Source organism: Triticum dicoccoides, chromosome 1A, assembly GCF_002162155.2.
Source record: "Triticum dicoccoides isolate Atlit2015 ecotype Zavitan chromosome 1A, WEW_v2.0, whole genome shotgun sequence".
NCBI classification, from domain to species: domain Eukaryota; kingdom Viridiplantae; phylum Streptophyta; class Magnoliopsida; order Poales; family Poaceae; genus Triticum; species Triticum dicoccoides.
The window spans coordinates 12,564,723-12,591,030 of record NC_041380.1 but is presented as its reverse complement, the minus strand read 5'-3'; positions in this window follow the sequence as shown (position 1 = coordinate 12,591,030).

Sequence of the window (26,308 nt, the reverse complement as noted above, 5' to 3'; positions counted from 1 at the left end):
TTTCTTCGAAGATGCTTCATACACTTCGCAGTAATATAGCATAAGTTCCCTGAGCGCGCTTTGTCTGTTACAGCCTTATGGCCTGATTGCCTGGTTATTGGAAACACCGTCGATATTCTCGCCAGATGGAGTACATAACACTTTTCGGTCCTTGACCGAAGAGGAAGAAGCCGACGGTCGGTTAAGACGCGTTTAAAGTTCGGTTGAACATAGATATGATATAAGTACTTCGGTACATGCAATCATTCTTTTACCCAAGTCACTTGGGGGCTCTTAAATTTATATGAGCCGTTTTATGGTAAGTGTTCTTCTTCTTAGTCATTGCAAAGTTTTATTATTATTATTATCTATCACTCCTTTTTTCGACACGAGTGTGTGGTCACTAGCCGGGGAGCCTAATTTATCTCTCAAAGCCGCTAGAGTTTAGTTTGCTAAACTGGCCTAATGAGAAGTACTCCGCCCTCGGGATAGGAGGTTGAAGCTGTAGGCTGACCCGCTTGAAGTCTTGAGATAAGATGTATCATGTTAAAGCACGACAGAAGCACTTCTTTTGCTAAGGCCAATTTTCGGATTGGCACCGAACACTTGATCTTGTTCGGACGTCAAGTTTTTACTGACGTTTTTTGGTTTTCCAAGCTTATGGCACTTTTAAACTATTTGTGTGTTTTCAGCACAAGTCTCATAGTGCAACGCCGGACACCTTTAGAGATTCAGGAAAAACATTCTCGGATATTGCTATATATGCATCGGTTTCGAATTGTGTCTTCGGTCAATAGTTGGGTTGCCCGACTCCTGCGCTTGCCTCCTACGTTCCGCTTTGTTCGGCTAGGTATGCAAAGGGAGAACCACTGTGATTGTGCTTCCAGCTCACATGGTTAAGCACCTTAGTGGAGAAAGCCGAAAACTGACTGTCACAATAAGCGTAAACTGGTCAGCGATCCGGTGACGGTGTTAAATGAGGGGCCATTCATAACAATGGCCGAAGTGTTTACGGCTTGACCTCGACTGTCGCCGAACACTACCGGGGGCTATTAACTGGCCTCCCAAACTAAATCCTCGATATTTTGCTCTTACATTGGAGCTGAGGTTTCATGATCATGCTTAGCATGACAACCCAAAGAAAGGAACCGATAGCGGGACTATTTTCTTTGGAAGACATTTCTTCTGTTAAACAGTAATATAACATATCTCTCTGCGTACCTTTGTTTATAAAACCGTGTGGCCAGATTGCCTTGTTTGTCGTAAATCTTTGCCCTCATAAAGGCTTTATAAAGTAGGACAAACACTCCTCGGCTACTGCCCGAGGAGGTGGAAGCCGATGGTCGGTCAACAAGGTTTTGTACAATGCGGATCCGAGCATTAATGACGTAAAGTACTTGGATACATAGAGTCATTACACATAATTTGTGATTTTACTATGGATATCGATCCTTAATTCGGCCACCCGTGCCCGTATTAAGGCTCGGGGGCTACTGCGCTTCGGGCTTATTATTTACAAATATTAAAGGGGCACATCGATCCCCTGATCTTGTGTTGCCACCTGACTAGTGTCTCGGGGGCTACTGCATTGCCGGTTCAATGCAGAAAATTTGATGTGCAATATAGTTTCCGAGGAGATTTTGATCCTCAGGTTGGTCGGCCGCACCCAACCTGAGTCTCGAGGACTGAGCACGCCGCTTTTAGTGTCCCGAAGTATTCTGCCGAGCTAGGACTTGATCCTCAGGCCGATTTTGCAAATCAACCTGAGTCTCAGCGGCTACTGGGATCAGCGGTCTTATGTCATCCTTCATGTGCATCTCGGGTTTTAGACCGATACCCACCTTGAGGGCTACTAGCTATATATCTCGGCAGAGAATAAATTGCACCAATCAAAAATATTGACAAAAATCGGCCCACATTCGGGGTGGTGTACCACCTTGGAAGCAGTCCGGCATAAAGCTCGGGCTCTAGTGGATTGCTCCATAGAGGGCATTTCCGGCATTAAGCTCGGCTAAACTCCTTCAAACTTCTTTGAACCAGGGTGATTTACGACACCTCGGATACAGTCCAGTGTTGGAGCTCGGATACTAGTCCGGCGTTGGAGCTCGGATACATAGTCCGGCATTGGAGCTCGGATACATTCCGGCATTAGAGCTGGGAAGCGGTCCGGCGTTGGTGCTCGGCTGCAAAAGATACCTCGAATGCAGTCCGGCGTTGGAGCTCGGACGCAAGAGGACGCCGCCGCCCGGGAACAACTTCAAACCCGAGGTGTGGCATAAAAATAACAAGGCATTGATAAAGGCCGGAAACTTAAAGGGGCTCCTCGGATACCCGACGTGTAAACTCGTCGAATGCATTTCGGCGATCCTCAAGATCGAAGATGAGAAGGTTTGTTAAACCAGTTTTCAAGACACACGACCGAAGATGAAGAATGGTTCGGAAGAATCGAGGAGCATCCCTAACTTGAAGACCGGTTCAGGGGGCTACTGACGGTGTCCTGGACTAGGGGGTACTCACCACGTCATCTCCCGATCTGTTAGATTGCGCCGAGGACCCCCATGGCCGTATACTCATGGGCCAGTCCGGACAGCTGCCGCATACAAGGAAGATTCCACAAGACTTGGCGATCAAGACAAGGACTCCTCCCCACCGGCATATTCGGCTAGGACTCTTGTTATCCTAGGCCTCTGGTGCATTATATAAACCGAGGCCAGGCTAGTCGATAGATATATACATACAATCATACCATAGGCTAGCTTCTAGGGTTTAGCCTCTCCGATCTCGTGGTAGATCTACTCTTGTACTACCCATATCATCAATATTAATCAAGCAGGACGTAGGGTTTTACCTCCATCAAGAGGGCCCGAACCTGGGTAAAACATCATGTCCCCTGCCTCCTGTTACCATCCGGCCTAGACGCACAGTTCGGGACCCCCTACCCGAGATCTGCCGGTTTTGACACCGACAGGGGGCGTGCCCCCCACCCTCATGAGCAGGGTGTGGGCCCCCTAGCCTTCATCTTTGGTGAGGATTTTTCTTTATTTATTTTAAGACGTTTCGTGGAGTTTCAGGACCTTTGGAGTTGCGCGGAATAGGTCTCTAATATTTGCTCCTTTTCCAGCCTAGAATTCCAGCTGTCGGCATTCTCCCTCCTTATGTAAACCTTGTAAAATAAGAGAGAATAGCCATAAGTGTTGTGACATAAAGTGAAATAACTGTCCATAGTGCAATAAATATCGATATAAAAGCATGATGCAAAATGGACGTATCAACTCCCCCAAGCTTAGACCTCTCTTGTCCTCAAGCGAAAAGCCGATGACGATAAATATGTCCTCATGTTTAGAGGTAGAGGCGTCGATAAAAATAAAATACGGACATGAAGGCATCATGATTATTCTCATAACAGCAACATATATAGACTTCGTCATATGATTACTTATGTGCAAGTGATGATCTATTCACAATGCAAAAGTATAAATCATAAACCTTATTGGGCTCCGACAAACTATAATCTCAGTCATTGAAGCAATTGCAAATTATCATAACATCAGAAAGAGTCTATGTCAGAGCTAAAAAGCAAGTCCACATACTCAACCACCATTTAGTCCTCCATAATTGCTAACGCTCATGCAATACTTGTGGTTACAGAGTTTTAATCAGACACAGAGAAAGATAGGGTCTTATAGTTTTGCCCCACAACCTTTTACCTCAAGGGTAATGTCAACAATAATGGTTCATGCTCCCCTACATCCAATTAGATATATATATATATCATGTTCTCTCCAACATGCTGAGCTTGCCAAAGGATAAAATGAAAAAGAAAAGGTGAAGATCACCATGACTCTTGCATAAGGTAGAAGATAATGATAAAGGATAGGCCCTTCGCAGAGGGAAGTAGAGATTGCCATGCGCTTTTATGGTTGGGTGCATAAAATCTCAATGCGAAATAACGTCACTTTATATTGCCCCTTGTGATATGAACCTTTATTATGCAGTCCGTCACTTTTATTACTTCCACATCACAAGATCCTATAAAGCTTATTTCTCCCTCACCAATCAATCATACATATTTAGAGCAATTTTTATTGCTTTGCACTGATGACAACTTACTTGAAGGATCTTACTCAATCCATAGGTAGATATGGTGGACTCTCATGACAAAACTGGTTTAAGGGTATTTGGAAGTACAAGTAGTATTTCTACTTGGTGCTGAGAATTTGGCTAGAATGAAGGGGAAAGGCAAGCTCAACAAGTTAGAGGATCCATGACAACATACTTTATCTCAGATATAAGAAAGACATAACTCATTACGTTGTCTTCCTTGTCCACACATCAACTCTTTAGCATGTCATATTTTAATGAGTGCTCCCAATCATAAAATATGTCAATGATAATATATCCATATGTGAAAACCTCTCCTTCCTTATTACTTCCTATTAATTGCAACAATGACCAAAGCTATGTCTGCCAACTCCCAACAACTTTTAATCATCATATTCTTTCTATGTGAAGTCATTACTCTCAATAAGATCAATATGAACTCTTTGTTTCTTTTTATTCTTTTCTCTTTTTCTTTTATTCACCCAAGATCATGGCAAAATAATCAAGCCCTTGACTCAACACTAATCTTTATTATATAGCTCACGGACTCAATTACAAATAGAGATCGTAAAGAGAAACTCAAAACTAGATCATGCCATAAACTTTATTCTACTAGATCAAGATACTACTAATATGATCGAACTAAGAAAAACGGTAAAGATAGGAGTTGTGATTGTGATACGATACCGGGGCACCTCCCCCAAGCTTGGCAGTTGCCAAGGGGAGTGACCATACCCATGTGAATATATCTCCTTCGTCGGTGAAGAAGGTGGTGGTGACGGATAATCGCACATCCAGCGTAATAGGTCCTCCAGCTTGCGAATAATGCCCTTGAGTGCAACAATATGCTCCTTCAACAAAATATTTTCTTGTGTGAGATACCTGTTTTGTATACGAGCTAACTCAATCATCTTGAAAGCTTCGATCTCGTTTAGGATAAGAAGGTTATGATCAAGTTGAAGGATCTCTTTTGCTGTCGGAGCTTGATCCTCCGTGGCCTTCTTGATCCTCTGATCATTGTTGACCCTCATGGGTTCTTCCCTCTTCAGATCTATCTTCATTAGCCAAGCATCGTTGTCACAATTGTTGGAGGAGGGAGACGACATGATGCCTAGCCTGGGAAACCCTGACAGAAAACAGCTCGAAACAAGAACAGAGGAGGTTCACGTGATACGGGAGTCAAAACCTTTGGGAGAATATATAATGAATTTTTACCGACCAAAATACGTATCGTGCAAGAAAACGGAGTCCGGAAGGCACACGAGGTGCTCACGAGGTAGGGGGTGTGCCCAGGGGGTAGGGCGCGCCCACCACCCTCGTGGGGCCCTCGTGTCCTTCCCGGACTTCTACTTATTTTTCTATTTTTCTAAATATTCCAAAGGGGAGAAATATTGCCTTAAAAATTGTTTTGGAGTTGGTTTACTTACCGTACCACATACCTATTCCTTTTTGAAGTCTGAAACGTTCCGGAAAGTGTCCCTTATGTATTCCTCCGGGGTTACGGTTTCAATAATATTGGTTTCAACATTTATGGGATTACCTAAGATATAATGTTTAATTCTTTGACCATTTACCACCTTCGGATTTGTGCCCTCGAAGTTGTTGATTTTTATGGCACCAGAATGATAGACCTCTTCGATAACATAGGAGCCTTCCCATTTAGAGAGAAGTTTTCCTGCAAAAAATCTTAAATGAGAGTTGTATAGCAATACATAATCACCTACATTAAACTCACACTTTTGTATCCTTTTGTCATGCCATCTTTTAACTTTTTCTTTAAACAACTTGGCATTTTCATAAGCCTGGGTTCTCCATTCATCAAGTGAGCTAATATCAAATAACTTCTTCTCACCGGAAAGTTTGAAATCATAGTTAAGCTCTTTAATAGCCCAATATGCCTTATGTTCTAGTTCGAGAGGTAAGTGACATGCTTTTCCATAAAGCATTTTATACAGAGACATACCCATAGGATTTTTGTATGCAGTTCTATATGCCCATAATGCATCATCAAGTTTCTTAGACCAATTCTTTCTAGACCTATTAACAGTCTTTTGCAAAATTAATTTGAGCTCTCTATTGCTCAACTCTACTTGACCACTAGACTGTGGGTGATAAGGAGATGCAATTCTATGATTAACATCATATTTAGCAAGCATTTTACGGAAGGCACCAAGAATAAAGTGTGAACCACCATCAGTCATTAAATATCTAGGGACTCCAAACCTCGGAAAAATAACTTCTTTAAGCATTTTAATAGAAGTGTTGTGATCAACACTACTAGTTGGAATAGCTTCTACCCACTTAGTAACGTAATCAACAGCAACTAGAATATGTGTGTATCCATTAGAGGTAGGAAAAGGTCCCATATAATCAAAGCCACATACATCAAACGGTTCAATAACAAGAGAATAATTCATAGGCATTTCTTGACGTCTACTAATATTACCAATTCATTGACATTCGTCACAAGACAAGACAAACTTACGGGCATCCTTGAAGAGAGTAGGCCAATAAAAAACAGATTGTAGTACCTTATGTGCAGTTCTATCTCCAGCGTGGTGTCCTCCATAAGGCTCGGAATGACACTTGTGTAGGATCTGTTCCTGTTCATGCTCAGGTACACAACGTCTAATAACACCATCTACTCCTTCTTTATAAAGATGTGGGTCATCCCAAAAGTAATGTCTCAAATCATAGAAGAACTTTTTCTTTTGCTGGTATGTGAAGTTAGGTGGTATAAACTTGGCAACAATATAATTAGCATAATTAGCATAGCATGGAGTACTACGAGAAGTACTTATAACATTTAATTGTTCATCAGGAAAGTTATCATTAATAGGAAGTGGGTCATCAAGAATATTTTCTAACCTAGACAAGTTGTCTGCAACGGGGTTCTCAACTCCCTTTCTATCAACAATATGCAAATCAAATTCTTGTAGCAAGAGAACCCATCTAATATGTCTAGGTTTAGCATCTTTCTTTTCCATAAGGTATTTAATTGCAGCATGATCAATTTGAATAGTTACTTTAGAATCAACAATATAAGATCTGAACTTATCACAAGCAAATACAACTGCTAAAAGCTCTTTTTCAGTAGTAGCATAATTTCTTTGAGCATTGTCTAGAGTCTTACTAGCATAATGAATAACATTTAATTTCTTATCAACTCTTTGCCCTAGAACAGCACCTACAGCATAATCACTAGCATCACACATAATTTCAAAGGGTAAATTCCAATCAGGTGGTTGAACAACAGGTGCAGAGACTAATGCTTTCTTAAGTATTTCAAATGCTTCTACACAATCATCATCAAAGACAAATGGTATATCTTTTTGCAATGAATTAGTCAGAGGCCGAGAAATTTTTGAGAAGTCCTTAATGAACCTCCAATAAAATCCACCGTGACCATGGAAACTTCTTATACCTTTGATGTCCTTGGGACATGGCATCTTTTAAATAGCACCAACCTTGGCTTTATCAACTTCAATACCTCTTTCAGAAACTTTGTGCCTAAAGACAATACCTTCATTAACTATAAAGTGGCACTTTTCCCAATTCAAGACAAGATTAGTTTCTTCACATCTCTGCAAAACTCGATCAAGATTGCTCAAGCAATCATCAAAGGAGGAACCATAGACAGAAAAGTCATCCATGAAAACCTCACAAATTTTTTCACAAAAGTTAGAGAATATAGCCATCATGCATCTTTGAAAGGTAGCAGGTGCATTACATAAACCAAAAGGCATACGTCTATAAGCAAAAGTACCAAAATGGCATGTAAAAGTAGTCTTTGATTGATCTCTAGCCGACACAGGTATTTGAGAGAAACCAGAATAACCATCTAGAAGGCAATAGTGTGTATGTTTGGATAATCTTTCTAGCATGATCAATAAAAGGTAAGGGGTAATGATCTTTCTTAGTAGCTTTATTTAATTTGCGGCAATCAATTACGATCCTATAACCTGTGATAATTCTTTGTGGAATCAATTCATCTTTATCATTAGGAACAACAGTAATACCTCCCTTCTTAGGGACACAATGGACAGGACTTACCCACTCACTATTAGCAACGGGATAGATAATACCTGCCTCCAGAAGCTTAAGTATTTCTTTTCTTACCACTTCTTTCATTTTAGGATTCAGACGTCGTTGAGGATCACGAACTAGTTTGGCATCTGCTTCCAAATTTATTTTATGTTGACATAGAGTGGGACTAATGCCCTTAAGATCATCAAGAGTATATCCAATAGCAACACGATGCTTCTTCAGAGTTTTCAATAATCTTTCTTCTTCATGCTCTAAAAGGTTAGCACTAATAATAATAGGATATATCTTATTTTCATCAAGACAAGCATATTTAAGATTATCAGGCAAAGGTTTAAGCTCAAAAACGGGATCACCCTTGGGTGAAGGAGGATCTCCTAAAATTTCAATAGGCAAATTGTGTTGCAGAATAGGTTCCTATTTAAAGAATACTTCATCTATTTCCCTTCTTTCATTCATGAACATATTATTTTCATGGTCTAGTAAATAGTGTTCTAAAGGATCACTAGGAGGTACGACAATAGAAGAAAGACCAATAATTTCATCCTTACTAGGCAATCCTTCCTCATGATGTTGTTTACTAAATTTAGAGAAATTAAACTCATGATCCATATCATCCAAGCCAATAGTAACAACATTCTTTTCATAGTCTATCCTAGCATTAACAGTGTTCAAGAAGGGTCTACCAAATATAATGGGACAAAAGCTATCTTGCGGAGAAGTAAGAACAAGAAAATCAGCAGGATATTTAGTTTTCCCACACAAGACTTCAACATATCTAACAATTCCAATTGGTGAAATAGTATCTCTATTAGCAAGTTTAATTGTGACATCAATATCTTCTAACTCAACAGGTGCAATATCATGCATAATTTCTTTGTATAAGTCATGAGGTATAACACTAGCACTAGCACCCATATCACATAAGCCATGATAACAATGATCTCCTATTTTAACAGAAATAACAGGCACGCCTACCATAGGTCTATGTTTATCTTTAGCACAAGGTTTAGCAATTCTAGCAGTTTCACCTTCGAACTGAATAACATGCCCATCAATATTATCAGACAAGAGATCTTTAACAATTGCAATATTAGGTTCTACTTTAACTTGCTCAGGGGGGTGTATAAGTTCTAATATTGCTTTTACGAACAACAGTTGAAGCTTTAGCATGATCCTTTACTCTAACAGGGAAAGGTGGTTTCTCAACATAAGAAGTAGGAACAATAGGATCATTATAAGTGACAGTCTTTTCTTCAACTTTAATAGGTGCGTCTACTTTTACTTCTATGGGAGGATGATATTTAAACCACTTCTCCTTAGGGAGATCAACATAAGTAGCAAAAGATTCACAGAAAGAAGCTACTATCTCAGAGTCAAGTCCATATTTAGTGCTAAACTTACGGAAAATATCGGTGTCCATAAAAGATTTAACACAATCAAACTTAGGTGTCATACCTGACTCTTTACCTTTGTCAAGGTCCCAATCTTCAGAGTTGTGTTTAATTCTATCCAATAAATTCCATCTGAATTCAATAGTCTTCATCATAAAAGAGCCAGCACAAGAAGTATCGAGCATGGTGCGATTGTTTTCCGAAAGCCGAGCATATAAATTTTGCATAATTATTTCTCTCGGGAGCTCATGATTGGGGCATGAATATAACATTGATTTAAGCCTCCCCCAAGCTTGAGCGATGCTTTCTCCTTCGTGAGGCCAAAAATTATATATATAATTGCGATCACGGTGAACAAGATGCATAGGGTAATACTTTTGATGAAATTCCAATTTCAATCTTTTATAGTCCCATGATCTCATATCATCACATAGCCTATACCATATCAATGTGTCTCCCTTCAAAGATAAAGGGAAGACCTTATTCTTAGCAACATCATCGGGTATACCTGCAAGCTTAAATGATCCACAAACTTCATCCACATATATTAGGTGTTCATCAGGATGCTTTGTTCCATCTCCTGTAAAAGGATTAGCTAGCAGTTTTTCTATCAAACCCGAAGGATACTCATAAGTAATTTCATTTTCAATAGGTTCAGTAGGTTGAGGAGCAACTCTTTGCTCTACTGGACGGGGTGAAGATACCCCGAACAAGCCCCTCATAGAATTACTTTCCATAGTAACAAGTGACAGTAAATTTCAGCACACTATATAAATTTTTCCTTACCAAATTCCACCTACGAAAGGCGCTACGCTCCCCGGCAACGGCGCCAGAAAAGAGTCTTGATGACCCACAAGTATAGGGGATCTATCGTAGTCCTTTTGATAAGTAAGAGTGTCGAACCCAACGAGGAGCAGAAGGAAATGATAAGCGGTTTTCAGCAAGGTATTCTCTACAAGTACTGAAATAAGTGGTAACAGATAGTTTTGTGATAAGATAAATTGTAACGAGCAACAAGTAACAAAAGTAAATAAAGTGCAGCAAGGTGGCCCAATCCTTTTTGCAGAAAAGGATAAGCCGGAACAAACTATTATAATAGGAAAAGCGCTCCCGAGGACACATGGGAATATCGTCAAGCTAGTTTTCATCACGTTCATATGATTCGCGTTCGATACTTTGATAATTTAATATGTGGGTGGACCGGTGCTTGGGTGCTGTTCTTACTTGAACAAGCATCCCACTTATGATTAACCTCTATTGCAAGCATCCACAACTACAACAAAAGTATTAAGGTAAACCTAACCATAACATGAAACATATGGATCCAAATTAGCCCCTTATGAAGCAACGCATAAACTACGGTTTAAGCTTCTGTCACTCTAGCAACCCATCATCTACTTATTACTTCCCAATGCCTTCCTCTAGGCCCAAATAATGGTGAAGTGTTATGTAGTCGATGTTCACATAACACCACTAGAGGCTAGACAACATAAATCTTATCAAAATATCAAACGAATACCAAATTCACATCACTACTAATAGCAAGACTTCTCCCTTGTCCTCAGGAACAAACGTAATTACTCACAAAGCATATTCATGTTCATAATCAGAGGGGTAATAATATGCATATAGGATCTGAACATATGATCTTCCACCAAATAAACCAACTAGCATCAACTACAAGGAGTAATCAACACTACTAACAACCTACTAGCACCAATCCCGGACTTTGAGACAAGAATTGGATACAAGAGATGAACTAGGGTTTGGAGATGAGATGGTGCTGGTGAAGATGTTGATGGAGATTGCCCTCTCCTGATGAGAGGAGCGTTGGTGATGATGATGGTGATGATTTCCCCCTCCGGGAGGGAAGTTTCCCCGACAGAACAGCTCTGCTGGAGCTCTAGATTGGACCCTCCAAGGTTCCGCCTCGTGGCGGCGGAGTCTCGTCCCGTAAAGTTCCTCCTTATTTTTTTTCTCATCGAAAGACTTCATATAGGAGAATATGGACGTCGGAGAGCCACCAGGGGGTCCACGAGGTAGGGGGGCGCGCCCCCCACCCTCGTGAGAAGGGTGTGGGCCCCCTAGCCTTTATCTTTGGCGAGGATTTTTATTTATTTATTTTAAGACGTTCCGTGGAGTTTTGGGACTTTTGGAGTTGCACAGAATAGGTCTCTAATATTTGCTCCTTTTCCAGCCCAGAATTCCAGCTGCCGGCATTCTCCCTCCTTATGTAAACCTTGTAAAATAAGAGAATAGCCATAAGTGTTGTGACATAAAGTTAAATAACAGTCCATAATGCAATAAATATCGATATAAAAGCATGATCCAAAATGGACGTATCAACTCCCCCAAGCTTAGACCTCGCTTGTCCTCAAGCGAAAAGCCGATAACGATAAATATGTCCTCATGTTTAGAGGTAGAGGCGTCGATAAAAATAAAATACGGACATGAAGGCATCATGATTATTCTCATAACAGCAACATATATGGATTTTGTCATATGATTACTTATGTTCAAGTGATGATCTATTCACAATGCAAAAGTATAAATCATAAACCTTATTGGGCTCCGACAAACTATAATCTCAGTCATTGAAGCAATTGCAATTTATCATAACATCGGAAAGAGTATACGTCAGAGCTAAAAAGCAAGTCCACATACTCAACCACCATTTAGTCCTCCATAATTGCTAACACTGATGCAATACTTGTGGTTACGGAGTTTTAATCGGACACAGAGAAAGGTAGGGGCTTATAGTTTTGCCCCACAACCTTTTACCTCAAGGGTAATGTCAACAATAATGGTTCATGCTCCCCTACATCCAATTAGATATATATATCATGTTCTTTCCAACATTCTGAGGTTGCCAAAGGATAAAATGAAAAAGAAAAGGTGAAGATCACCATGACTCTTGCATAAGGTAGAAGATAATGATAAAGGATAGGCCCTTCGCAGAGGGAAGCAGAGGTTGCCATGCGCTTTTATGGTTGGGTGCATAAAATCTCAATGCAAAAGAACGTCACTTTATATTGCCCCTTGTGATATGACCCTATATTATGCAGTCCGTCGCTTTTATTACTTCCACATCACAAGATCGTATAAAGCTTATTTCTCTGTCACCAATCAATCATACATATTTAGAGCAATTTTTATTGCTTTTTACCAATGACAACTTACTTGTAGGATCTTACTCAATCCATAGGTAGATATGGTGGACTCTCGTGACAAAACTGGTTTAAGGGTATTTGGAAGCACAAGTAGTATTTCTACTTGGTGCTGGGAATTTGGCTAGCATGAGGGTGAAAGGCAAGCTCAACAAGTTAGAGGATCCATGACAACATACTTTATCTCAGATATAAGAAAGACATAACTCATTACGTTGTCTTCCTTATCCAACATCAACTCTTTAGCATGTCATATTTTAATGAGTGCTCCCAATCATAAAAGATGTCAATGATAATATATCTATATGTGAAAACCTCCCTTTCGTTATTACTTCCTATTAATTGCAACAATGACCAAAGCTATGTCTGCCAACTCCCAACAACTTTTAATCATCATACAATTTCTATGTGAAGTCATTACTCTCAATAAGATCAATATGAACTCTTTGTTTCTTTTTATTCTTTTCTCTTTTTCTTTTATTCACCCAAGATCATGGAAAAATAATCAAGCCCTTGACTCAACACTAATCTTTATTATATAGCTCACGGACTCGATTTCAAATAGAGATCATAAAGCAAAACTCAAAACTAGATCATGCCATAAACTTTATTCTACTAGATCAAGATACTACTAATAGGATCGAACTAAGAAAAACGGTAAAGATAGGAGTTGTGATTGTGATACGATACCAGGGCACCTCCCCCAAGCTTGGCAGTTGCCAAGGGGAGTGCCCATACCTATGTGATTATATCTCCTTTGTCAGTGAAGAAGGTGGTGGTGACGGATAATCGCACATCGAGCGTAATAGGTCCTCCAGCTTGCGAATAATGCCCTTGAGTGCGACAATATGCTCCTTCGACAAAATATTTTCTTGTGTGAGATACCTGTTTTGTATACGAGCTAACTCAATCATCTTGAAAGCTTCGATCTCGGTTGGGGTAAGAAGGTTATGATGAAGTTGAAGGATGTCTTTTGCTGCCGGAGCTTGATCCTCTGTGGCCTTGTTGATCCTCTCATCCTTGTTGACCCTCGTGGGTTCTTCCCTCTTCAGATCTATCTTCATTAGCCAAGCATCGTTGTCACCATTGTTGGAGGAGGGAGACGACATGATGCCTAGCCTGGGAAACCCTAACAGAAAATAGCTCGAAACAAGAACAGTGGAGGTTCGCGTGATACGGGAGTCAAAACTTTCGGGAGAATATATAATGAATTTTTACTGACCAAAATTCGTATCGTGCAAGAAAACAGAGTCCTAAAGGCACACGAGGTAGGGGGGCGCACCCAGGGGGGTAGGGCGCGCCCACCACCCTCGTGGGTCCCTCGTGTCCTTCTCGGACTGCTACTTATTTTTATATGTTTCTAAATATTCCAAAACGGAGAAATATTGCCTTAAAAATTGTTTTGGAGTCGGTTTACTTACCATACCGCATACCTATTCCTTTTCGGAGTCTGAAACGTGCCGGAAAGTGTCCCTTATGTATTCCTCCGGGGTTACGGTTTCAATAATATTGGTTTCAACATTTATGGGATTACCTGAGATATAATGTTTAATTCTTTGACCGTTTACCACCTTTGGATTTGTACCCTCAAAGTTGTTGATTTTTATGGCACTGGAACAATAGACCTCTTCGATAACATAGGGGCCTTCCCATTTAGAGAGAAGTTTTCCTGCAAAAAATCTTAAACGAGAGTTGTGTAGCAATACATAATCACCAACATTAAACTCACGCTTTTGTATCCTTTTGTCATGCTATCTTTTAACTTTTTCTTTAAACAACTTGGCATTTTCATAAGCCTGGGTTCTCCATTCATCAAGTGAGCTAATATCAAATAACCTCTTCTCACCGGCAAGTTTGAAATCATAGTTAAGCTCTTTAATAGCCCAATATGTCTTATGTTCTAGTTCGAGAGGTAAGTGACATGCTTTTCCATAAACCATTTTATACGGAGACATGATCTTCCACCAAATAAACAGAGGGGTAATAATATGCATATAGGATCTGAACATATGATCTTCCACCAAATAAACCAACTAGCATCAACTACAAGGAGAAATCAACACTACTAGCAACCTACTAGCACCTATCCCGAACTTTGAGACAGGAATTGGATACAAGAGATGAACTAGGGTTTGGAGATGAGACGGTGCTGGTGAAGATGTTGATGGAGATTTCCCTCTCCCGATGAGAGGAGCGTTGGTGATGACGATGGTGATGATTTCCCCCTCCGGGAGGGAAGTTTCCCCGGCGGAACAGCTCTGCCGGAGCTCTAGATTGGATCCGCCAAGGTTCCGCCTCATGGCGGCGGAGTCTCGTCCCGAAAAGTTCCTCCTTATTTTTTTTCTCATCGAAAGACTTCATATAGGAGAAGATGGACGTCGAAGAGCCACCAGGGGGGCCATGAGGTAGGGGGCGCACCCTAGGGGGGGCGCCCCCCACCCTCGTGAGCAGGGTGTGGCCCCCTGGCCTTCATCTTTGGCAAGGATTTTTCTTTATTTATTTTAAGACGTTCCGTGGAGTTTCAGGACGTTTGGAGTTGCGCAGAATAGGTTTCTAATATTTTCTCCTTTTCCAGCCTAGAATTCCAGCTGCCGGCATTCTCCCTCCTTATGTAGACCTTGTAAAATAAGAGAGAATAGCCATAAGTGTTGTGACATAAAGTGAAATAACAGTCCATAATGCAATAAATATCGATATAAAAGCATGATGCAAAATTGAGGTATCAATTACCATGCTATTTAAGACTCTCAAAATAATCTAAGTGAAGCATGAGAGATCAATAGTTTCTATAAAACAAATCCACCACCGTGCTCTAAAAGATATAATTGAAGCACTAGAGCAACAACAAACTACTCCGAAAGATATAAGTGAAAATCAATGAGTAGTTGAATAATTATGCAACTATGTGAAGACTCTCTAACATTTAATAATTTCAGATCTTGATACATTATTCAAACAGAAAGAAAAACTAAATAAAATGACATCTAAGAATAGCAAACATCATGTGAAGAAGCAAAACTTAGGATCAACCAAAACTAACCTATAGTTGTTGAAGAAGAAAGGTGGGATGCCAACTGGGGCATCCTCAAGCTTAGATGCTTGAGACTTCTTGAAATATTATCTTGGGATGCCTTGGGCATCCCCAAGCTTGAGCTTTTGTGTCTCCTTAATTCCTCTCATATCATGGTCTCCCTAAATCTCAAAAGCTTCATCCACACAAAACTCAACAAGGACTCGTGACATAAGTTAGTATAAACCATTGCAAAAACTTATCATACTCTACTGTAGCAAATCACAAAAATTATTATTCAACATTGAATACTAAATTCCTCTGCATGTTTAATAGTCCTATCCTCAAATAGAACCATTAAAGAAGCAAACATATGCAAACAATGCAAACATAACGGCAATCTGCCTAAACAGAACAGTCTGTAAAGAATGCAGCAACATCCATACTTCCCTAGCTCCAAAAATTATGAAAGAAAATTCCCACTGTAGTAAATTTATCAGATCTTAATATGCAAAAGGTTTCAACATTTTATCACATTCTGAATTTTCTAGGGAATTATTGCAACAGCGGTAAACTTTCTGTTTTCAAACAGCAACATGAGGACTTGTAAAATAGGCATAGTAAAGGCTATCAATGCCACTTTTATTGAAATAAAAGATACAAAACATTGTTCTAAATAACAGCAAGCAAATCTTAAAAAAATAAATTGATGCTCCAAGCAAAACACATATCATGTGGTGAATAAAAATATAGCTCCAAGTAAAATTACCGATGAACGAAGACGAAAGAGGGGATGCCTTCTGGGGCATCCCCAAGCTTAGGCTCTTGGCTATCCTTGAATATTACCTTGGGTTGCCTTGGGCATCCCCAAGCTTATGCTCTTGCCACTCCTTATTCCATAGTCCATCGAATCCTTACCCAAAACTTGAAAACTTCACAACACAAAACTTAACAGAAAACTCGTAAGCTCTGTTAGTATAAGAAAATAAATCACCACTTCAAGGTAATGTAATAAACTCATTCTTTATTTATATTGGTGTTAAACCTACTGTATTCCAACTTCTACATGGTTTATAAACTCTTTTACTAGCCATAGATTCATCAAAATAAGTAAACAACACATGAAAAACAGAATCTGTCCAAAACAGAACAGTCTGTAGTAATCTGGATCAAACGTATACTTCTGAAACTCATAAAATTCTCAAATAAATTGCTGGACCTGAGGAATTTATCTATTAATCATCTGCAAAAAGAATTAACTAAATATCGCTTTCCAACTAAAAATGGCAGCAATTCTCGTGAGCGCTAAAGTTTCTGTTTTTTACAGCATGATCAACAAGACTTTCCCCAAGTCTTCCCAAACGCTCTACTTGGCACAAACACTAATTAAAAGCATAAATCCACATATAAATAGTGGCTAGATGAATTATTTATTACTAAACAGGAGCAAAAAGCAAGGAACCAAAATAAAGTTGGGTTGCCTCCCAACAAGCGCTATCGTTTGACGCCCCTAGCTAGGCATGATGATTTCAATGATGCTCACATAAAAGATAGGAATTGAAACATAAAGAGAGCAACATGAAGAATATGACTAGCACATTTAAGTCAAACTAGTTCCTATGCATAGGGATTTTGTGAGTAAACAACTTGTGGGAACAAGAATCAACTTGCATAGGAAGGTAAAACAAGCATAACTTCGAAACTTTAAGCCCATAGAGAGGAAACTTGATATTATTGCAATTCCTACAAGCACGTGGTCCTCCCTCATAATAATGAATTCAACAAAATAACCATCACATAAAGAATTATTTTCATGATCTACAAGCATATAAATTTTATTACTCTCTACACAAGCAAAATTCTTCTCATGAATAATAGTGGGAGCAAATCAACAAAATAATTATCATGTGAGGCATAATCCAATTGAAAACTTAAATCATGATGACAAGTTTCATGGATATCATTATTATTTATAGCATACAAGTCATCACAATAATCATCATAGATAGCAACTTTGTTCTCATAATCAATTGGAACCTCTTCCGGAATAGTGGATTCATCACAAAATAAAGTCATGACCTCTCCAAATCCACCTTCATCAATATAATCATCATAAATAGGAGGCATGCTTTCATCATAATAAATTTTCTCATCAAAACTTGGGGGACAAAAATACCATCTTCATCAAACATAGCTTCCCCAAGCTTGTGGCTTTGCATATCATTAGCATCATGGATATTCAAGGAATTCATACTAACAACATTGCAATCATGCTCATCATTCAAATATTTAGTGCCAAACATTCTAATGCATTCTTCTTCTAGCACTTTGGCACAATTTTCCTTTCCATCATACTCACGAAAGATATTAAAAAGATGAAGCGTATGGGGAAAACTCAATTCCATTTTTTATAGTTTTCTTTTATAAACTAAACTAGTGCTAAAACAAGAAACAAAAAGATTCGATTGCAAGATCTAAAGATATGCCTTCAAGCACTCACCTCCCCGGCAACGGCGCCAGAAAAGAGCTTGATGTCTACTACACAAGCTTCTTCTTGTAGACGTTGTTGGGCCTCCAAGTGCAGAGGTTTGTAGGGCAGTAGCAAATTTCCCTCAAGTGGATGACCTAAGGTTTATCAATCCGTAGTAGGCGTAGGATGAAGATAGTCTCTCTCAAGCAACCCTGCAACCAAATAACAAAGAGTCTCTTGTGTCCCCAACACACCCAATACAATGGTAAATTGTATAGGTGCACTAGTTCGGTGAAGAGACGGTGATACAAGTGCAATATGGATGGTAGATAAAGGTATTTGTAATCTGTATAAAAATAGCAAGGTAACTAATGGTAAAAGTGAGCATAAATGGTATTGCAATGCATTGAAACAAGGCCTAGGGTTCATACTTTCACTAGTGCAAGTCCTCTTAACAATAATAACATAATTGGATCATATAACTATCCCTCAACATGCAACAAAGAGTCACTCCAAAGTCACTAATAGCGGAGAACGAACGAAGAGATTATGGTAGGGTACGAAACCACCTTAAAGTTATTCTTTCCAATCAATCCGTTGGGCTATTCCTATAAGTGTCACAAACAGCCCTAGAGTTCGTACTAGAATAACACCTTAAGACACAAATCAACCAAAACCCTAATGTCACCTAGATACTCCAATGTCACCTCAAGTATCCGTGGGTATGATTATACGATATGCATCACACGATCTTAGATTCATCTATTCAACCAACACACAGAACCTCAAAGAGTGCCCCAAAGTTTCTACCGGAGAATCACGACGAAAACGTGTGCCAACCCCTATGCATAGGTTCATGGGCGGAACCCGCAAGTTGATCACCAAAACATACATCAAGTGAATCACGTGATATCCCATTGTCACCACAGATACGCACGGCAAGACATACATCAAGCGTTCTCAAATCTTTAAAAACTCAATCCGATAAGATAACTTCAAAGGGGAAACTCAATCCATTACAAAAGAGTAGAGGGGGGAGAAAACATCATGAGATCCAACTATAATAGCAAAGCTCGCGATACATCAAGATCGTACCACCTCAAGAACACGAGAGAGAGAGAGAGATCAAACACATAGCTACTGGTACATACCCTCAGCCCCGAGGGAGAACTACTCCCTTCTCGTCATGAAAAGCACCGGGATGATGAAGATGGCCACCGGAGAGGGATTGCCCGATCTATAGTGCTCCCCGATCGTTTTAGAGTATATGGAGATATATAGGCGGAAGAAGTATGTCAGGGGAGCCACGAAGGTGGAGGGCACGCCCAGGGGGGTGGGTGCGTCCCCCTACCTCGTGGCCTCCTCGAAGCATCCTTGACGTAGACTCAAAGTCTCCCGGGTTGCTTTCCTTCAAAAAATGAGTTCTGTGAAGTTTCAGGTCAATTGGACTCCGTTTGATTTTCCTTTTCTTCGAAACCCTAAAATAGGCAAAAAAACAGAAACTGCCACTGGGCTCTGGGTTAATAGGTTAGTCCCAAAAATAATATAAAAGTTTATAGTAAAGCCCATAAACATTCAAAACAGAAGATAATATAGCATGGAGCAATCAAAAATTATAGATACGTTGGAGACGTATCACGGATACACGCCCACCGGGCGCAAGGTGTTCGGCGATTTGCCTGCCTCGGCGATGGACTCGGATGATGAGGAAGTGCTCGCCGCGCTGCTGAAGGAGGAAGCCGAGGCCGACGTCCAGGAAGAAGAGCATCTCATGGTGCTCGCCGCCCTCGCCCAGCTGCTGGCGAGCAATGAAAAGCCGCGGCGAGGTGGCTCGGTGCCGGGGAGGGTGAAAGCAAAGAACCGGCATCGTCTCGAAGGCTACTGCATGCTCTACTCCGACTACTTCGCCGATGCTCCACTTCACGGCGACAAAACATTTCGGCGCCGTTATCGGATGAGCCGAAAGCTCTTCCTCAGGATTGTGAATTCCATCCGGGAGTTCGACAACTATTTCAAGTGCAAGATGGATTGCACCGGCGCCCTTGGATTGCAAGATGGATTCCATCCGGGAGTTCATCAACTGCAGCAAGATCTGATAGAGCATCTATGGCGAGCTGGGGGCGACGACTGGGCGCGAAACCGCCCCAGCGTCGATTGTATCCCTGGCTCGCCCCAGAAGGCGATTTTTATGCGTCCTGAATGGCGAATGGCTGGAGATGCTCTAAGTCTCGCGCCAGAGTTGTTGAACCGGCGCTCCTCATCTCGTGGAGAGAAGACAAGATAAGGATGCATTATCTTCTCTGAAGTTTATCCCCTGTGCGTGCGTTGCAGCAGCTACACGTACACACGGTCACGGCTGACACATAGGGGCCTAGCCTGATCAGCTTTCGTGGATAATCAAGCCAACTAACTCGTCACGTTCAACAAGCTAGCCACATGCATGCATAGGATTTCTATCATGACATGTACGTGAGTTTTGTCCATGCACGGTTAATTAGACCAGGTATGTGTGGGCATAAATAATTAATACTCCATGGTCCTCATGACCCCCCATGAAAATCAACATATTATTCTTGGTGAAATACTTGCTTGCAAATACATTTTAACACCATTTTTATTATTATTTCATACCATAATTCCACCAAAATGGTGTCGAACAGCAGTAACACAAAAGCAACATTTATTTCTGCAATTGTTTAAAAGGGTCCTATACAATGCTTCTGCAGTCCACGAATAATAACACTGAAGAATAATCTCGACACAAGAATAGTACTACTCATTTGTTTTGCTACTGAGACTAAGAATGTGTTTGGCATTATGGTGGATGATAGTGAACTTAAGAAACAAACCTTTTCCTTTTTATTGTTTTTACCAAAAACACTAGGTATATAACTATGCTTAGAGCAGATTATAAAATGAGAACAAGCGATTATTTTCCTATATTTCAAGTCCGGACAAATTTGCTCTCATAACAACATATTTAATGGAGTTTGTTGTACTAAAAATTAGGTGGTGCATATATCTATAGGATATTCAGTTTCATAAATAATTCAGTATGTTTTCATAATTTATTGCAGTATAAATGCTAATGCTCTTCCTTACAGACACCATGACTATTTCTGTGATATGCAAATTATTTCTCCTTCATCGGGTCATGACATGGATTTCTATTCATGTTTTCATAGAAATATGCCAGCTTTGGCGTATGTATGTTTAGACCCAACGTGCTTAAATACATGGGATAAAAAATGGTCCATAAGTTCAGAAGGCAACTATGATGTTCACGTGCACGTGCACAGGAGGGCATTGACGTGGATGTGCGTTAGGTGTCCGTTCCACTAGCCACACCTTGGAGGGATTTGATGGTCGTAGGGCCCCTCATGCCAAGCTCATCGTCTTGGGATCAATGAGTTTATGCATATTGTGATCGGATGAACACCACATCATCGTTAATGGGGACGGGAAGGAGGATAAGCGGTGAAACTGATGGGTTGTCGTGCTGAAACAGAGAATGTGGAAATGTGTGTGTGGAGGGGGGGTTGAGGTGTTGGGTGGTCTTAAGCCATGATTAATGGGGTAGGAGCTCATTATTATTTTTCTCTTATTACAATAACGACCCATTTTGTAACTATAGCGGGTAAAATATAAATATTTTAAAGAACTTCTAATTATTTCCTTGCAGTTATTTAATTCAGTTGCAATTGATGAACTTCCCACTTGCTTCAACAAATCAACTCCCCCCAATTGTCTTTCTTCATACAATGCTTATGATGACTTCTAAATTCTTTGCATTTTCTTAGCCTATTCCGACTGTTATTTAATTTGTCTTTTTCTTTCTGAGACTGATATTCATGTTTTTTTGAATTACCATAATTAGTATTATTAATACTCTTTTGTGATTTTCATCCATTCAAACAATCATGCCATTTGTGTGTGCACATTAGTGGCTGACATTGTATCACTAATTTATTTTTCATCAGATAGAATCCATTATATCAATGGTTGAGAAGCTGATTAGTCTTACCTACGTTCAGGAGCAAGACCACGTTGTTTTATGCAATATACAAATAGTGTTAAGAATCTTTACTTTTGGTTCTCTTGCATGATCTAAAACTATAATCTTGAAACATTTATAGGTTTCCTAGAAATCTTAGATTTCCCCTTTTAAGAATAGATATTTCTAAATATGAAACATCAATATCAGGAATCCAGCCTGCATATTATGTATAATCTCCCTTCTATTTAATGAAGTTTAGAAATTGGAGCCTCTAATAACATTGGATTATAGCTCTTTCATTTTGTATATAGTATGAACATAAATGGTTAGAGATGTTCCTTATATATCATGATCCCACCAGCTTTACTAGACACCATCGTGAGTAGATGAAGGCCAGTCTCTATTTATCTTTATTGAAGCAGAAAATAGAGACTTTCATCTATGTATTTGCATTCTCATATCAAAGTAAATAATCATATTTTGTTTTCTAATACCACTGAGATACGGAAGGGAGGGTATTCTCTAATTAATCATGACTTGAATTTCAACAACCAATATCTTCCTCTACATGGATGGGATGATTATTAACTGTGTAAAAGCTCTTGATGAAGTGTTAATATTGATAGAGCGAGGCAACAGATACAGAAAAAATACTTGTGGTGCATTGTCGTTACATAATAAAGTCAATATTTTTTAATAGTCTTATTGTGGACCAATGAGTGGTTCAATTTTAGCCTTACTTATATTTTTTAACCTACAGTTCCTAACATAAATCTTTAGTTTTGTTTCAAATGCATGCAGATGTAGCTTTCATTGATTTGATGCAAGTGGTAAAACTTCCATTGATTCAAGATATATTGTCATAGTAAAAAAAATGAGTTATTGAAACAGTTGACCAATAGCAGTCATTATGATACATTCTCAAATAAAAGTACCTCGCTATCTTGTTACCAATATTATAAGGCCTTCTTCTTGATTAATACTGGAATAATTATTTTTGAATTCCTAACCGGCCTGATGGAATGGAAAATACAAGCAACTCATTTAATTAATGTTAGATTATGTATAGTGCCGTAACTGTGAATAACTAGCCCGTGCGAATGCACGGTTTGGCGACTACTGACCATTAGCGCTCCTGCATGCATTTTTTTAAATCCTTAATGTGGCCATTTCATGTACGTTCGCTCACTGATAACCAGGAGTTAATAATGAAACAAACATTAATTTGATGATTCAACCATGTAAATCATCAAATCCACACGGAACTGATTTTTTCCTTTGGAATTTACCAACCATGACAAATGGCACAAATATATGGATTACTTCTAATGATATATGTAAGCACATTCCGAAATGAACATGTGCTTTCAAGGTTGAAAACTTAAAACACATAGTTCTGCAAAAAAAAAACCTTAAAAACATAACACTGAATTGTACGTATAGCACATCCCGAAACTAGCATGTTTTTTTTTTCTTGCTGGGTAAACCAATATGTGGTTTCAGGATAGGAAGTATTTACTGAACTAAAAGGAAGTCGTGTTGTACTTGGCATGGTAATCTATCAAACATGAAATTAATTTATTATGTTTATGCATATTTAGAATAGAAAACTATCGTGTGAAAATCTACTAAAATCAGTCCACCGACACAAATGAAAATAAATATGAAATGCGAAGGAATAGTTGAAAGTGTGCCTTCCAACCATGTCAACATCTCGTTGCTCCATCTCTCTGCCATGGACAGTTAATAATATTTCTAGGATGACAAGTGAAACGAGCCGTTTGGCAATAGAATGGAGTCACCCTTCGCGGAGAGTAATCTCTCGGATGCTATGATCCAAGAGCAGGGAAGGAGGGATGTCCGATGAGGATTGCATAGCACAGTCTTCACCCAAATAAGTTGCAATACTGAGGCTGCGAAGCTGCAAGTGTCCAATTTACAGAGAGAAGACACTACTGTAGTTCCTTTACACTCGCAACTTGCTTCGCCAGGTTTAGTTGTGTCCCAACGGAATGCTCAGCTCAGCTAACTTAGATTTGTTAGTGTTCCCAAGCTCTTGCGAATCTCCATGTCTCCATCTTACATCTTAAAGCCAGCTCGGATAAGAGACTTTCATGTTGGCGTCATTGGGTTATTTTTCAACTGAAAAAAATGAATATTTGATATTGAAGCTTCTTCATTTTGCTTCATTTTTCAGTTAGTTGTACTGCTTGAATCCATGCTTGTAGTACTCCTTATTGTTTATTCCTCTTCTGCTGGAAATGACAAGTTTTGAATGTATTTACCATTTCGATGAGGAGAAGACAACATTGCTGGTCGTGCTTGAGCTTTCAGTCACAGCCCGTTTATTTATTCATTTACTTTTGTTGTAAAACATTACCAGCCAGACTTGATTAATGATTTTTTTCCTTCAGAAACATAATTTGGCTTTCTGAATCTATCAGGTATGATTAAGGATTTCTATTCAGTTCTTGCATCAAGAGTTGCTTGAGAAGCATGGTTTGGTAAGCTGACAAAGCACGCCCCTCAGCCTAGTGGAAAGACCTGTGTCACGATGTCGCCGTCGCCAATAATGGAAGCGTTCTGACCACTGAAATTAGGAGCAATCTGCGATCGAAATAGGATAAATGCATTAGTATATGTTAATGCTAAAACATTTTGAATTCAAAATTCGATTGGAATTTTTGGGTGAAAAAACAAATTTTCTATGATACTTCGGAAACCGGTTCTTCCAGGCACGACCAAAAACAAACCTGTATCGAGAAAAAACCAGTATCCAATTTCCCTAGAAAGCTCGGATATATCTTCTGGATGGAGTGGTTTTTAAGGTGGATTTCGAGAAGGCGTACGATAAAGTCAAATGGCCCTTTCTACAACAAGCCTTACGTGTGAAGGGTTTTGACGAAGCTTGGAGGCGCCAAGTTGAATCTTTCACGCAAAAAGGGAGTGTTGGAATTAAAGTGAACGACGATATAGGTCATTATTTCCAGACACACAAGGGCCTGAGGCAAGGTGATCCAATGTCTCCTATCCTCTTCAACATTGTTGTTGGTATGTTGCAATCTCGATAGGAAGGGCAAATGAGGCAGGACAAGTAGGTGGCTTGGTGCCTCATCTTGTAGATGGTGGTGTGTCCATTCTGCAGTACGCCGATGATACAATCATTTTTATGGAGCACGACTTGGTTAAGGCGAGAAATATGAAGCTGGTATTGTGCCTATTTGAGCAATTGTCCGGTCTGAAGATCAACTTCAATAAAAGTGAGTTGTTCTGTTTTGGTAGAGCCAAAGAGGAACAAGATGCTTACAGGCAACTGTTTGGTTGCGATTTGGGGACTCTTCTGTTCACTTACCTTGGTATCCCCATCCACCATCGTAAGTTAACTAACAGTGAATGGAAGTGTATCGAGGATCAGTTTGAGAAGAAACTGAGCTGCTGGAAGGGCAAACTTCTGTCGTATGGAGGCCGATTGATTCTTATTAATTCGGTGCTCACGAGTTTGCCTATGTTTCTCTTATCCTTTTTTGAGGTTCCAGTTGGAGTTAGGAAAAGACTGGACTTCTATCAGTCTCGTTTCTTCTGGCAGAGCGATGAAACTAAGAGAAAGTATCGCCTAGCCAAATGGGATGTCATCTGCCGACCAAAAGACCAAGGGGGTCTTGGGGTTGAGAACCTTGAAGTTAAGAATAGATGCATTCTAAGTAAGTGGCTTTATAAGTTATCTGCCGAGACTGAGGCAACTTGGGCGCAGATTCTTCGTAACAAGTATTTGTACTCTAAAACCTTGTCGCGGGTGACGGCTCGACCCACTGATTCGCCCTTCTGGAAGGAATTAATGAGGGTCAAAGCTACTTTCTTTAACAGAACAAAGTTTGTTGTCGGTGATGGCAATAACACTCGATTCTGGGAAGATACCTGGCTAGGTAATGCACCACTGGCACTCCAGTATCCGGCGCTTTATCGAATTGTGCAGCGACGGGATGCTCTGGTTGCAACGAGTCTGCAATCTGCTCCTCTTAACATCGAATTTAGGAGGGTGCTTGTGGGTGACCGGTGGGAGGCTTGGATTCATCTGGTGAGTAGACTCATGGAGGTTCAGTTTACTCATCAGCCCGATTAGTTGTATTGGAAGCTTACTAAATCTGG